This window comes from Falco peregrinus, chromosome 4 (assembly GCF_023634155.1).
Source record: "Falco peregrinus isolate bFalPer1 chromosome 4, bFalPer1.pri, whole genome shotgun sequence".
Classification (NCBI taxonomy): domain Eukaryota; kingdom Metazoa; phylum Chordata; class Aves; order Falconiformes; family Falconidae; genus Falco; species Falco peregrinus.
This window is the reverse complement of record NC_073724.1, coordinates 37,389,820-37,406,137: the sequence shown is the minus strand read 5'-3', so window position 1 is coordinate 37,406,137 and position 16,318 is coordinate 37,389,820.

Here is a 16,318-nt window from a genome sequence, read left to right as displayed (position 1 = left end):
CTTTTGGAAAACTGTATTAAGTATGCAAGAAGTAATTTCCTGAAAATATTAAAATAAGTTAAAATATATTGTAGCTATTAAGGCAAAATTCAACAAGTAAAATGAAGGAAATCAATATACAACTTTTCAAATGTTTATGTGAATTAAGCAAAGTACTAAGATCTGTTCAATTTAGTTCAAGTTGCCATATGTTTGTCCATCGGTTTTCTTCCCTTAAAACATAAAATGTTTCGATCCCTTAAGAGTTTTGAATGGTAAATTAAGAATTACTACTACAACCACAAGAAAGATTTGCTTCTCTCCTTAGTTACCTTTCAAAGCCTTTAAAATTAGTCCACAGATCCCCAATTGTCTTCTGACAGCAGGCTGAATTCCAACAGGTGATCTTTCTAAATTCAATTCCAGTGTGAAGTTTAGCCACCAGAGGCTCCTCCTAGAAGTGCATGAGATGTGTTTGACAAATATATCTTCAAGAAACAAAGAAAAGAGCTGTAGATGGGCAACCAAATAATGCCGATAAAGAATAAACACACTGAATTTAAAGAACTAATGAATTGCTTGTCCTGTGTATTGAGCAAATTCTCAGGAATAACAAAGATTAATTTGTGGATGATCTGTTATCCAAAAAAGGGAGATACATAACGCATATTTTTCATAATGAAAAGCCTAGACTCCTAAGTCACAGTACTGCACAGCACTATTCACTCTTGGCATCTCTCTTCCCGAAAATCTAATTCTATCTGTTCTGAAGAATCTCAGTATTCCTGCTACCATGACTTCCAGAATTCAGTGGGTCAGTTATGCCTTTTAAATTGGCAATAGGTATGATTTTATCCAAAGTAAAAAAAAAAAATATTTGCAGATTTCTTATCTTTAGGGCAACAAGTGAAGTTTCATGAGTCTCTTGAAACAAAGCTGTTTGATTCTGTAGATGAATCATTCCATACAGTTATGGAAGATTTAATCAAATCCCAAGGGGCAACATATTTTTGACTTCATATAGTTATATGAGGCAATATTAGATCTACTACTTATCTCTTTTAGTAAAGAAAATTTAATTAAATATTTGACATCTAGAAACTTTACACATAGGTATGTTGATGCAAAGGAGGAAGGACAAAACCATTCAATACAGAAGTAAAATGAGGCTGTAAGCAGCTCAGGTGGAATTCAATCCTATTTGTTTGTCTATTAAACTGGTTGGATTCAACAAAGATTTAATACAGGGAAGAATTAAGGTTTTCTTTCTTTTTTCCTCCAATTACATTTTTAATTCAGATTTGCATAATATATAGCTAGCTTATTACATGGAGAATACGTTGTCTAAGTTGATACAAGGAAGTGTTCTGACTCGTGACGAAATGTGAAAAACTGTGTGTGAGTTCTGCCTCCTATAGATTCTCAAAGCAGCTAACCAGAAACAGAATAGCTATGTACAGAAATAGCTACGTAGGACATAGATACACCATGTACTGAAGCCTAAGATGGAATTTAATTCTATGTTTCTCAGCACAACAGTTTCCTTATGTCTATTACATTTCTCCAAAGTTTTCATCTTGTTAACAGCTCTTATCCAGATTAATCTGCAGATATCCACCAAAACAACAGTGAACAACTGGGAACTCCTGGCTTTAAATCTTTCTGTTTAATGTCTGCACTGTTTCCCAGATTGTAATAATGTACTGGAGTTGTAGATTGGTTTAAGAAAAAGATGCTTCAGTCTTTCTTTTGTAATAAGGAGATGGCAAATGCTGTTATGAAGAATGCAGACAAATACCTGTCTATTATTTTGTTGGTACCTGTTTATTAATGGTCAAACAAGTACCTGCGTGTTAATGGTCAGTGCAAGAGACAGGAAAAGGGAATGGGGGACAGTTTCTGCCACCTGAAACAAAGAGGATGCTGCATACATAGCAGTGTTGTGGGGAGATGTGGGCTGAACCCCTCCATGAACCTCCCTCCCCAGGGAAGCCCCAGCTGAGCTCCCAAAGCTGGAGGCGACCTCTCACCTTCCAGTGGCTTCCACTGCAGCTGGTATTGGAGAACAGTAACCATACTCAAAAATGCAACTTATCTCCAAAAGGTATAGATGTCCAAAGAGAAGGGTCACCTCTAGACATAGTACTACCTCTTGGTCCTCCAATTCCAATCCTGCTTAAAATTTTTTTCCCTATAATAATCATATGGCATACTCTGCCCAGGAAACAGATATGATCCATGAGTAAATAAGAGCTGTGGACACTGTATGCTTCCAGACAATAAACTATACGTTTGGTATCACAGAAAGAAAGCTATAAACCAGCTAGACCACAGGTGGCAAATCTCTACACAAATGTACCAACACTTACCAGGTGTAACAGTTTATTGTATGCAGAATGACTGACCCACCAGCTCTGCCAGACGTATAACCTGTATCCAAATGGAGATGCACTGCTTCAACTAGGAAAGATGTCATGACTGAGAAGGAAGGCTACAAATTAACGTAAGGCAAAGCTGTGGCACCCCTCAACTAATCTGGAGACAGGGGGAGCCAAGGAAGAAAAATAAAACTACATAGTTTTATTTTAAAAAGAAAAGATATCTACACTCTCACTAGGTGGAAAGGCAAGTAACTATCCCTTTATTCACCTAGGTTTCATATCAATTTTACTTGACCTTAATAACATTTATAGTAGGGTTGGTCTGTGCTCATTTGGTTTCAAATATCTTATACCAGATTGCCATGAAAGACTGATTTGCCCTTTGAGCTTCTGATTTTCATTTTAATGGCTATGTAACATATCAAGAAAAACAAATATGAGGTTGCAGGTTGCTAGGAAAGGCTTCCAAAGGAATTAATCAGCATAATTTTAAGTTTGCTGTTACACATAACTGAATTCTGAGGAAAGCCAAGCGATTGACATTTAGGATTTTGTAATTAGCTTTCATAGCTTAATTGTATTATCTTTAGGTTTTGATGTATAGAACAGGTGACATTGATAAGTAGCCATAGTCTTGTTAAAATCAAAGTCTGAGGAAATTTTCCAGAGTGCAAATAAAAATTGCATTATAGTGGCCTTCCCTCGTTTCTAGGTCTGTATTTCTGTGTTCCTGTTAGGAACCACCATATTTTACCTTTAGAAATCATTCTCCGAGAAACATTTTCTTATCTTCGTGTTCTGGTCTGTTCATGAGCAAGAGAAAAAGAAGCTGACTTATAAAATGCACATGAAATCAGCAATGAAAGAAATGAATGACATTAAAGAAGTCATTGAGTTCTATTGTGTAGATTCCTTATTTCCCAATATGACATCATTTTAGTAGCACAAGGATTCACAATAGCCACTTCCCAGATACTTCTGTGGGAGGCTAAGTTTATCTAGCTCACATCTGCTATGTTGCTGGGATTTTTTGCTAAGTATGGCACAGGTTTTTTTTATTAGATGAAAGTTGCTGCATAAATAAAAAGCTTGCATGACTTGGTTTAAAATAACTGTTTTCATTTATACTGCATTTTATTCACAATTTACTCAATTATTCTGTCTTTCCAATGGAATAATTTCTTACTAAAAGGAGGGGAAAAAGTGAAATGAATTTCATTATTGTACTAAAGAAACATTTCATGAATATATTCAATCTGTGCTAATGGATTTTAACACATTTTTACTATTCTACAATGAACTGCTCATAAAGTTTTTAATTACCAAAGCAGTATCCAAAAATATACTGCAAGAGGTGCAGTGTCGTAACAAAGATTATTCCTTTATACGTTTAATCTTGGCTCACTAATGCATCTACAGGTACCTATGTTTAAATAATATAATACTTAATTCGATAAATATATATAATTCAGGTAAATTGCTGTTCCCAAAACAAATTGCTCACATTATTTTGCAGTGAAAGAAATAAAGAAATAACATGTAGCTCATATATCCCTGATATCCATCACCCAGAGCTGTGGTATACAGAGCATAATCAGAGATCTGCACAGTATAACTACTTTAAATAATATCCAGAGAATCCAAAGATAAATTCCTTCACCCTTCCCTTGAGTGTGTTGTTTGCCCCACAGTGGATTATGTATTATATTGTATGACACAGGACATTCACTGAAGTTTACAAGTCATGTGCCATTTATCAAAAAATATTTTCTGTTTATACCACACAGGCTTCAAACCATGCCACTTGCAAAGGAATTGGTAATATACCCAACCCCTTTACCCTGTATTACCCAAGTTAAAATATTCCCTAAATGCTGGGAGGAATCCAGGTCTCATTTTCTCTGGGCCATCCAAGAGGAGGTAAAAAAAGCATCCTCTACTGCTGCAGTCAGAGTCCAACTCAGCCTCACACACAGCATCAACTGTTGCAGTACAAACAAACTAGCAGGCTACAACAAGGCTTTACCGTTGGTCAGTCTACTGTCCATGCTGCACCTCCTTCCTCCAGAGGCCAGACCACACTGCTGTTCCACCACCTAACCCCCTCTCCCACAATCCTCAGGGCTATTTAACCACTTAGCAGGAACCAGCTACAGCTGCACATCACCCATGTCAATCAACCCGCTGCCTCTGAGGCAAGGCCACAGCTGCATGTTATCAATGCTAATCAACCCACTGCCTTCATTCCTCTACACTCTACCATCTATGATATGGATATTTGTGTGTATTGGTCCACAGCTGGTTGAATATGAGCCAGCAGTGTGTCCAGGTGGCCAAGAAGGCCAACAGCACCCTGGCTTGTACCAGAAACAGTGTGGCCAGCAGGACAAGGGAAGGGATCATCCCCCTGTAGTGGACACTGGTGAGGACACACCTCAAATACTGTGTTCAGGTTTGGAGCCCTGAGTACAAGAAAGACACTGAGGTGCTGGAGCGTGACCAGAGAAGGACAATGGAGCTGGTGAAGGGTTTAGAGCACAAGTCTTATGAGGAGCTGGTGAGGGAACTGAGATTATTTAGTCTGGAGAAAAGGAGTCTCAGGGAGGATCTTATTGCTCTCTATAACTACCTGAAAGGAGGTTGTACGCAGGTGGGGGTAGGTCTCTTCTCCAAAGTAACAAGTGATAGTACAAGAGGAAATGGCCTCAAATTATGCCAGAGGAGGTTTAGATTGGATATTAGGACTACGTTTCTGTCATAGGATTACTCTTGGATGGTTCCCTGCCTGTGGGCAGGGTACTTGTTTGTGTTGGGCTGGTCAGAAGGGGAATTGTACCTTCCAGGTAAGGTGATGAGAATTATCCCTGAACAGAGGTTGCTCACAGTTTTGTTGAGGTGTAAAGTGTACATGAGATGATGTGGACTGGTTTTGTCTGTATCACAGACTACTACAGTTCATCCACTTTCTTCTCCATTAAGCCTGATTACTCCTGTTTGATAAAGCATTTTTTACCAAAAAAGGTATTCTATATTAATCTAAACACATCAAGAGAGTTTTACTTAAAGTAATTACTCCTTTAAGTAAAACCTTCACAAGCTTTTAGAAAGATAATGCTGGCTGATGGTCTCAAAGATAACCCAGATAGAACCAAGCTAATGTTATTTTAGCTCTTTAGTTAGCTAATGTGTCCTTCACACCTTTGATATTTTGCTTGTTCTGTCTGGATTAATATTTTAACAATCTCAGAATAAAAATCAGGGGTGCGGTTTCTGGGGAAATTTGGATCTTGATTTAATGCTTATAAATGGAATATCACATGTGTTTGGACCTACAACACAGAGCTCTCCACCTCAGTGTAAAGCAGCAAACCTAGGAAATCTCTTACACAGCCAGGAACATAGCAGATGCTGAAGAAGGAAGAAGACTCCTTGAAAAACAGCAGAATCTTGAAAGAAAAGACAAATGAGCTTTTTGCTCCCTTGGGGAGACAATGGAATTGTTTTCTCATTGTATAAACCTCAATTTTTAACTGATTCTCCAGAGCATATGCCTATCTCTGAAAAAAACAAGACATAGCACTAATTTTTTTTTCTCCAGCATCCGCAGTGAGTCATGTGTAGTTCAGCGCTCTCAGCTTGAAGTAGAGATGTAGCAACTTGAAGGCTATCCCCAAGCAGTACACTCAATATAACAGTTCTCTTTGAGGGAAAATGCCTTCAGGTTCTTCTATTTCAACAAAATACAGGAACTGTTTTCTTGAGACGATGACAGAAATCTGCATGCAATACCCAAAACCTGAAAATGCAGCTAGGTGCACTTTTTGTATTTAAGTTTATAACAAGCTAGAAATGACTTAGGAATGTGTTTTGCATGCGAATAAAACATCAACAGCAAACTTTTGTTCTGGTGTGCCTCCTTTTTAATTGCTATTGCTGATCTTTAGAAGTTCATGATTACTTGTGCAAGTCAGTGTGCAGGACCAGAACTTTGCATCCTCTGATGAGACAGTGCCAGCAACTGCCAGCTGCATTCAATGCCCAGGAAAGGGTAGGGTTTATCTACGTTCAGTTCATGCATGGTAACAGAGTTGGGCTTATTTGCTTGAATGTCTGGGATGCTTTCTTTGTATCTTTAAATGTAACTGATACTCCTCAACACACCCTGTGCTTGGTTGATTCAGTGCTGCAGCAGTGGCAGGCGTGCAGCACATACAGCTCGCTGGCAGGGAGATGACATATAACCATATGGAGATGGCACATACCCAGCATGTTAGGGGTGCAGCCAAAGCCAGATGCCATGCATGTATCTGCTATCAGATGACAGCTTTACTGAGTCACAGGATACAGGGATCCACTGTGTTAGACTCTTGAGGAGTGGCTGAAAGCTACCTCCCCCCTCACCAGCTGCACGCAGGGACAGAAGGTGTCTGCATTGCTGAGCCACAGGGACATGAGCTACTGGTGCAGGGTTTAGGGACTGTAAGACAGCAGCTGGGTTGCCAATGTTAAATTTTTATTTTTTCAGATGAGAAACACCAAGAAAGCTTGAAAATGGGAATTCCAAAAAGTGAAGACTGATAATACTGACCCAAACCCCCAAAAATGGTTTCTGCAAGTTTTTTGCTTGCAGCACCTGACCAGTAACTGGATCACAACAGTGATGATCCTGCTAGTCTTTAGGAGGTTAAATGAGAAATAAGACAGCCAGATAAACAGCAAAAGGTCAAACCTGAGCTAATGGTAATCATCCAAATGAGAATTTGAATACAGCTCTGATGTTAATGCTTCTACACTTTTAATAAGTGCCATAGGATTTCTAATTACCACAGTACCCAGGAACTCCACTTGTTCTTTCATAGCAGTAATGACTACAGGAGAACAGTTCCTATTAGCACTATGCCAAGGCAGATACTCAAAAGTTAGTTATAGGGGCAAAGTGTCTCTACACTCAAGTCCTCTGTTGTGGTCTACTCTTCAAATATGGCCAAGTTCAATTTTGTTAGTTTCTTTCATCACAGCTTAGAAGCAAAACTCATCTAGTGCGTATTCATTTTTAGAAACAATATACCCAACTTGTATTGATTTCAACTTTTGTTCAGTGATATCACATTAAGAAACTTACTGATTTTCATTGGTCTGATGTAATTGTGTACTACAGGGTTGATATGTGTAAAGGTTTAGGTCACTTTGGCCTAAGCAGCAAAAAACCGAGGGTACTTTTATTTAAGGTTTTGTAGTTGCTGTTGTTGCTTGTGTTCTTTTAAGTCCGCCATTGCTGAGGTCTGACTTAGCAAAGACTTGTGGTGCTCTAGTTTTCTGTGGGAGCTATGCTTTATTGTGGTACAATAAGAATGAGCAGCACTAGTACAATGCAAGTAACACTAATCCATGGTTTTAAAGAAGATGGCTTGCTCCCTAAAGGTTTGATTTTGGGGCAACATTGCCATTAAGAGAAGGATTGTTTCTCTTCTTAATTACAGAATTGTCTGCAGTCTAACATTTTGCCTATACGTAAAGTTGTCTAAATGCAGTTTTTGTTTACCTCTACTGAATTTTTGTCATGCTAGCTGTTTCCAATATTCTGTAATTTCATGCTCTTAATGTTTTTATGTAAGCTTTGCTGTTTTCAGAGTATGAAAGCAGTGCAGTTCTGGCTCTGTAATTAAGGGGCTTCAGTGACCTCTTTTCTCTCAGCTGCTGCTCATGGACTGAGAAAGGAAGGACACAAGCCATAGATAACACAGAACAAAGCTCCTATTTACCAAAAACACCAGTCCCCAGGGTTATTTGAATGACAAAGCTGCAGTCTATCTACAAAGCATGGTGCATCTGAAGGAGAATCTGTGGAGCTTTCCTTGGTCCCAGTTTCCCTCCTGAAAAGCTGTGGTAAGACTTGCAAATATAATTTGGCAGCTCATCTTCCTTAGGCTTCCAAGTGAATAGGTTTTCCATTACAGAAAAATGTGGAAAACAATGAAAAATGTGGTGCTGGTACTGTTGACATAATACAATGTGTAATGTCTGTGAGTCAGCACTTCTGCTGAATTGGATTTATTTACATACATTTGCCAACACAGAGCCGGTTTGCCATGCAGCCCAGGTAAATCTGAATTCCAGTGTAACAAATGTCCATGAGTGTGTGCTAATTCCTCATTGATCTGCTTCACATGATTAATCAATATCACTTTCTTACTGCAGGTGCACTTCTCTATAACTTATGGGCTTGCCAGGTTGTTTTTTTCTCCAGAATACCTAAAGTAGTCTGAAAGATGAGTGGCTAAACATGTGGACATTTTCAATTAAGAAGGGGGAAATATGTAAGTAGTCAGTACCTCTGGTGTATGGTATTTGCCTGTAATTCAAAATGTCATTTCCTAAAGTATGTATTTGATATTACATATTACAAATTAGACTATGCTATACTTTAGACATGTACTAAGCCAAATTCAGAGCTCTGGTTTACATAAAATGTAAATTTGCCCTGCATTCATTTATCAGTATTCTAAATACATATAAAATTATTACGAAACTTCTGAAGAGCAAAATCAAATATCATTAAGCTCCTGCAAAAATCTGTGATGTGACCTCATCCAGTACACAAGAAAATAAAGGCAATGGAGACAGAATATGGATAGAGAAGGTCTAAAGAGATGGAGCAAGGGACAACTTGATAGTTAAGAAAGTTACAATTTGGAGAAATTATGTTTGTGGAAGATATGAAGGAGACTCACAAAAACATGGCTGACAAGGAGAAAGCAGCCATACAATTGTTGTGTATTTAATACAAACTGGTTTTATAATACTGAAACTGGAGAAACAAACTGAATTACTTTGGAGAGCCACTAGAGACAAAATAAGTTTTTCACACTGTGCTTAAATAAACCGTGGAACAACTCGCTCAGGATGCCTGGCATGTCAGGAAGATTTGTATACTAAAAGCACCTTTGGAAAACCTGTCAGAAGAGAGGTGCTCATCAACACAAAGAACCACAGCTGGCTTGGCTACAAGCTGCAAGCTAGGAGAGTAGACTGTGAAAGTGTGACCATATGTTTGCTCTGTCCTGTACTCCTAGACCCACTGCTCTTACTAGCCACTGCTGGGGGCATGCTACTGGATGAGATGGACCACCCATCCTTGTGATTAGAGACTGTCTTACAGATAAATAGTATTATACAAATACTGGAGAAGGAATGGAATAAGTAAACTGATTCTAATTCAAAATGAGTTGTGCACCATTAGGTTTCTGCAGCCTGTTAGCCTATGCCCAGGGCTGGATTTCAGTGTAATAAAGTATATATTCAAGGGGAAGTAGATGGTACAACTGATAGCAAGGATTAAATGATAAATTGGTCTCTATTACCTGTGTCTTTTGAACTTTTCTCATTTTGATTAGAAAACCTCTACAAAGTCTTTGTAAGTTGTAAAAGACTGCAAAAATTAGACAGCAGATATGTCAACTGAACAGCACATAAAAACACAGAGAAAGAAAGAAGAGATAAATATGACAAAAAATTCAACAATCATCTTACTGAATTTGAGGCAGAAAAGTGGTGAAATTCTGAAGGAGAATACATAAGTTGAATTAGTATCAGTATTTGTCAGGATTTAGTATGGAAATGAAAGACTATGAATGAATTAAAAGCTAAAGTAATGCTTTCCAATTAATAGCTTATCAGTTTGTAGGAGATGAAACTGAGGTGTAGGTAGAAGAAGAAAGCTGATTAGGATACATGCATGCACATGCACACAGACACACACAGAAACCAGGGAAAGGATGAGGTAATAAGTTCAGCATAATGTAATATAAGTTGAAAATTTGCCTGTTACCTAGTAAAATACAGACTTGTAGGAAACAACCTAGGAAAAGGTTGTTGTAACGAGGATTTCAAATACACGTGCCTTCAATTAATTTCCAGTTTATATTTAAATAGAAATAGTGTTTTCTGTGATACTAAGCACTTAAGAAATTCTGTCCATGGTATGCTAAGTACCAGGTGAAAAGCCTGGTTTCAGGACCTTAGGTCATTGTTATTAAGGGCTGTTATTTTACCTTGTGTCCAGCTGCTCTTCTAGTTTCTTTTATAAAAGTAAGATGTTGTTATATATTATTACTTCAGGTTGTCTTTTTAGAGCTACTATTTAACATAGTCTGCATTATTTATTTATTTTAGCATTTATACATCTCCTAAATGATTAATAAAAAGGTATTGTACCCCTATTTTTAACTTGGACAAGTCTCTTCTATAGCTATTAGCATCTGTGCAATCAGTGAGCCACCAAACATTTTCAGGGAGGGAACCTTGCAACAGCAAACTTGACTTGTCAGTGAAGAGTAATTTGAGATGATCGAGTAAAGATCAAGTCTAATAAATCTATAATAACATACTTACACAATGGCTGTAATGACTCTAGAGAGAGCATTAAGAATAATTGAGGAAATTACATGTGTTTTCAAAGTTTGTAGTTTTAATTACCTTTTTCTGTAATAAACTGCAATGTCTGCAAACCAGCCATCATGTACTTTCTGTGATTTGAAATACATGAAATATTTTGGTAACTGCAAATCTAGGTTTATTTATTTTAGTATTGAAAAAAGAGGGGGAAAAAAAGATAATAAATGGAGCGATAATGTTTAAACTAGCACTATTTTCTTTACTAACATCCTTGTGAATGAACATAGTAAATTTGAACAGTACATGTTTTCACCATCTGTGCTCTAGTAATGATAGCGGGCACCAAGGGAGAATAGGGTACTTAAGTATAGCAGAAAACATCAGTCTGCTGCTTTTAGCATAAGCTGAATATTCAGCTTTTAGGTGCCTTGGTCTTAATTTATGCTCCATTCCTAATTAAATTGTCTTGCTGAGATGACTCTGAAACCTAGATCCCTATGCTTTAGCTTTAATTTCTTCACACTTGATTGATAATGAATGTGCTTTACCATCTTATATTGTTTGGGTCTTGTGAAAGACAAATCACATTACTATGGACTGCTACAGCTTGATTGGACAGACAAACTATATTGACTATAAAGAAATCCGCAGCTAACATTACGAACTAGTCTGTCATGCTAGACTTTTATTCCTTTCTAAAGAAGGTTTTCATTAACTGTCCTTTTAACCAATCAACATCTATCTAAAATTAAAGATAGCTGCGTAGTGAAAAAAATCAGCTATGATCATTCATCAGTGGAGAAAAATGGCAGCAAACAGCATGAAATTATACTACTAAAATGAAAAATAAAATTTAATTTAGTTTTGTGTGCAAGTAATTACTTTTCATTTCTTGTCACTCTTGAGGTAAGTTTCATTTTTGTCACTGCTGATATCAAAGAATAAGAAAACAGCAGGCTGTTCCAGATGCTATTCCAGCATTTTGGATAAGGCTAGAATGGAACAGAGGAGGTGCAGGAGGGCTAAATGCTACCTTTTTTTCAGTGCAGAGAGAATAAGTGATGCATGAGGAAAAATTATGAGAAGGTAGACTTAAACTCAAGTACAGCATGTATCCTGCAAGACAGGTAGGTTTGCTACTTAAAAAATATTTGTTCAGCGCATGGCAGTTCAGGGACTGCTGATTTCAGACGTGTTGTAGAGCTTTTAATGAGTGGATACAAGGGTCTGGTCAACAGGTATGCCTAAACAGCAACATTTACCTTTATTATATTTGCTTATTATTATCAGCAGAATATGCTCACATTATTGACAATTTCATATCCAAAATATTTTGTAATATGAAAATGGTTTGTAATTTTTTTCCAGCTGTCATGGCTTAGTCTGAAAAGACACACTGTTAAAGCCAATCTTTAATATCTTGATGACTCAAAAAAACAACCCCCAAAAAACCCAAATCAAACAAAACTGAAAAGAACCTTAAAACTGAGCAGTTGAGAAATAAAAAAGTTGAAGCCTATTTTTGAATATAATTAATATATTACAGGTTTATCAAAAGAACTTTTGCAGTTGCAGAACTAATACATGTTATATTACCAAACAAAAATGCAAATTATGAGGACTTTACTGGCAAAGTATTCTTTGCATATATGTACCTGAAAGAAAACTATCCATGAAACATTAATTCTGCTCCCTGATGTTTACTTCAACATTATAATATAACCTTTAGTCTTATGATTGCACACTATTTATTGCTGAAAAAATGTTTACATGTGGACAGTGTGAAGGAAATTTCTACAGTAGCATTTGTTCCAGTACTTCCTTATGTTTCAGTTTATGCCCTTGCAATAACAATTATTTCCTTTGGAATTGAGTGTGAATGTATGTTTGTGTATGTACATGCACTATTTACCAAGTCTGGTAAAAGGAAGCAAACAAAAACTCCATTGTGATATTTTCTTCTCATTCACACAGGTCATCTGTAAATGTGAAGCCCATACTATCCAAGTTATTCAGAAAATAGCTTTCAGAATTTTTTATTCCCTATGTGGAACAGAACTGGAGAAGTGCAGTGCTTTTGGTTTTCTCAGTTCTTTGTTATAGGAGAGATGAGATTGAAGGGTCTGGAGGTTGGTTTGGGCAAGGATGGATGCATGTCCTAGTCACTGCTGACTTCTGCCTTGTGTTTGCCCAGCTCAGTGTATTCTCAATTTTTTTCCACTTTTGGATTCCTAATCCAGGCCCGTTCTCTTTGCCTATCCGTTTAAACTCTACTTCTCTAGTATCTCACCACAATATGGAATTCCTCCACTTCGCTCGCTTAAGGCAATCTACCTTACAACCCCATGGTCTTAGCATATCCCTGCCTTAGCTCAGCTCCTGCACCTTTAGCTGGAAATGCATGTCGTGCTCCTGGTAGCATTAATCTACACAGTTTTATTTCACGGAAGTGTAAGAAGCAGGTATTGCTGAAGGACAGTAACTCCATGTTTGGAGTTACTCCACGGGACACATACAAAAGGCAACACATAGAAGTCCCAAGATGTTGGTATTGTTGCTACCACTGCTGCCAAGTCTCTGTTTGTCCTACCTTCAAAGGTACTATGAATGTTCAAAACACTGCAGCTGGGAAACCTCTGGCTTCGATTAACCCCGTGGTTGAAGATGAATTTGCGTGTTAGCTGGAGAGGTGCTAGAACAGAAGCTGTTTTCCTCTTAATGGAGAATTGCCTAGGATATTTTATGATGTTGTCCTGAATTTAAACATGGTCTCTGATGTGTCTTCAATTAATCTATTTTATAGCAAGAAAGAATAGAGTTAATGTCATTGAGACTGCTTCTCACAGGCCAGCTTGTGCTGACTCACTAGATACGGAAATGACAATATTTATTTCAACAAAAATGTTGGTGATGGCATAGGTGTTTAAGTGAGTATGAAAAAATAAATAAGTAAATACCCCAAATCCCCCCCCCAAAAAACTGTGCTTAAACAAAATCATGATATGTTATGCCTAGAAAGAATAAGGCAGCTATAAAGCAGTCAGAGAAGAGAGACTCTGCTTAGTGTCCTGGCCTGCTCTGTGAACTTGACAAAATTACTATCTTTGTTGCTTTTGTTATCTATTTAAATTATGAAGTATTTAAGCTGTTCTGTCTGTTTGACTGTTTGCACAAAGCCTGTTAGAACGAAAGAATGAACTTAGAAGGGGGCTTTTAGAAATAATCAGGTAGAATAAGTGTCATCAGGGTCTAGTAAATTCTGCTTTACAGCGGCAAGCTCCTTCACAGTTTTCAGACATTGCTTCCTTTGCCTCCTGCAGTCATAACTAGTTTTCTTCTTTTGCAGCCTCCTAGCTGCTCAGGTAATTCTTAGTGTCACAGATCACCCATTAAATGCTGGTGATAAACAGGAACCACAGTTTTCTTGATAGTTATCACATTTATGTTCCAGAGAAGTTACTGGAATTGCTCAGGCATGCTCTGGTACTGTATTCTGTTTGAAGCAACTAGTGTTTCAGGAAACACATTTAAAGCCAGATAAAAATATCCTGTGTTTTAGTATAATTAAGGTTTGCAGTCATGCATGCTTTGGGAGTTGTTGTTCTTGGAAAAAATGGTAGAATTTGGAATTTTGCTACTGATGAGTATCACCTTTTTTTTTTTTTTTTAAGAGCTTTAAATGTTTCTTTCAGTTCATACTGCACTGTAACTTCAGCCTGTAGACTGTAATGTAAGCTTCTAGACTGCTTTCCATTTTGTTTTTATTGTAAACCTTAGGAAAATATGCAGCTTTTTTCTGCATGCTAGGATGCTGAGCAAGCCAAGATTAAGCTGTTTAAAAGGAGCAAGTATTTCAAACTACTATCAGAATAATGAAGGAGGATTGAGAAAAAAATTGTTCTTGCAACTAAGTTAAGAAAAAAAAAATGTCCTCCACATAGTTTCTAAATGATCTTGTAGCTGCTGCTAATTTCCCTCTTAGCTCTGAAGTCCATCATTGCTGAAGAGAGGAAGAAAACTGTAACAGACAGTATTTAGCCAGAGCAAATGAAAACACAAATTGGATAGTAATTATGCAAATATAACAACTACACAGGGAATTTTCAGAGAATGATGGCATAAAATATATTTCTGAATCTTCTGAAAGTATGAGTTATATAAATAACTACATATTCTTTATGTGGAGCAAATTTCAAAATAACTCTGTCTTGCCTATAGAATTTAAGACGTTACCTGTAGTTGAAAATGTTCTCTTTAGCTACAGTTTATGGTCCCGGTACCAATATGGGAAGAGTTTTCCTATATGCCTTAGGAATTCAGAGAACGAACAGTATGAAGAAGTGAGAAATCTGCTGACATTACAGCTCAAGACACACTAGCAGCCCAGTCAGCACATTAACTATGGCTACTGCTCTGCTGTTCTACAAGTTTTCAGCATGATACTTCTGCCTTGTTTTCTATGACTGGCCTTTTCCAAGGTGAAAGGGTTCTTCACAGGATTTCCAGAGATAAATAATTCTGAATGGAGGATCCTATCTTGTGATAAGGGGAACAACCCTCTTCAAAACACAAAGGTTCTCCAAAAGTGACATTGGAAACAACCATGGACTCTTTGGACGTGGCTATGATGCCATTTCTAAAATGAGGAAGGCAGAGCTACTTTTCTGCACGTGATGGGGTAAGAAATGTTGTACAAAGCCCTATCAGTGAATATCAGGGAGAATGTTATGAGCAATTCTTACCACCATTGTTCAAAGATACCTTTTTTTAAAAGTTGTAAGGTCTGCTTCTGTTTTTTAATTATTTCTTTAAAGAGTACTATAAAGAATAAAACCAATTTGGCAAGAACAAAGAATCCCAGATGCTACTGTTGTAAAAGGCACAACAACTGATCGAAGAGTACCCCAATGAATTCAAATACAGATTAGAGGCAAAATGAGAACAAGGAAGAAACACTCTGCTATTTTATTGTTTACTTTTAGTTTAGTTTAGATAGAGAAATTACAGAAACTGACACAAGAACATCACAAAAACTGTTACATTCTGTCCATAAAAACTAATTGAACTCAGTAAAATTTTGTTGTGTTTAAGGCCAACAGCAGAGGTGTGGGATCTGTAATGAAGCAGTTCCTAACATTTTCCATATGACATAAAATTCTGTAATATACACAATAATGTCACCTGGCATGAAATGGTTTTAATTAGCAAATAAGACTATTCCTGAACTTAATTATAATCTAAAAAAATCATGTACACAGGAAAAATTTCATAGGAGTGTAAACTTTAATTGAAAATCATAAAAATATAACTTTAAATTGTAATGCATGTCTGTTATTTTCTTATCTAAAAAGTGAACAGTTTAGTTCTCTGAAAAATTAAAGTTTGCCATGGTATTATTATCAGGGATCTGAATAAAGGTTTGCTTAGAATTTTCCATTAATAATATCACAAAAAATCACCTTTCTGACAATCAAAAAATATGTTGAAAAATTCAGTTTTACTGATGAAAAGAAACAATATCAGGAAAATATAAAACTTTATACCTCATTAATTGAATCTCTGTT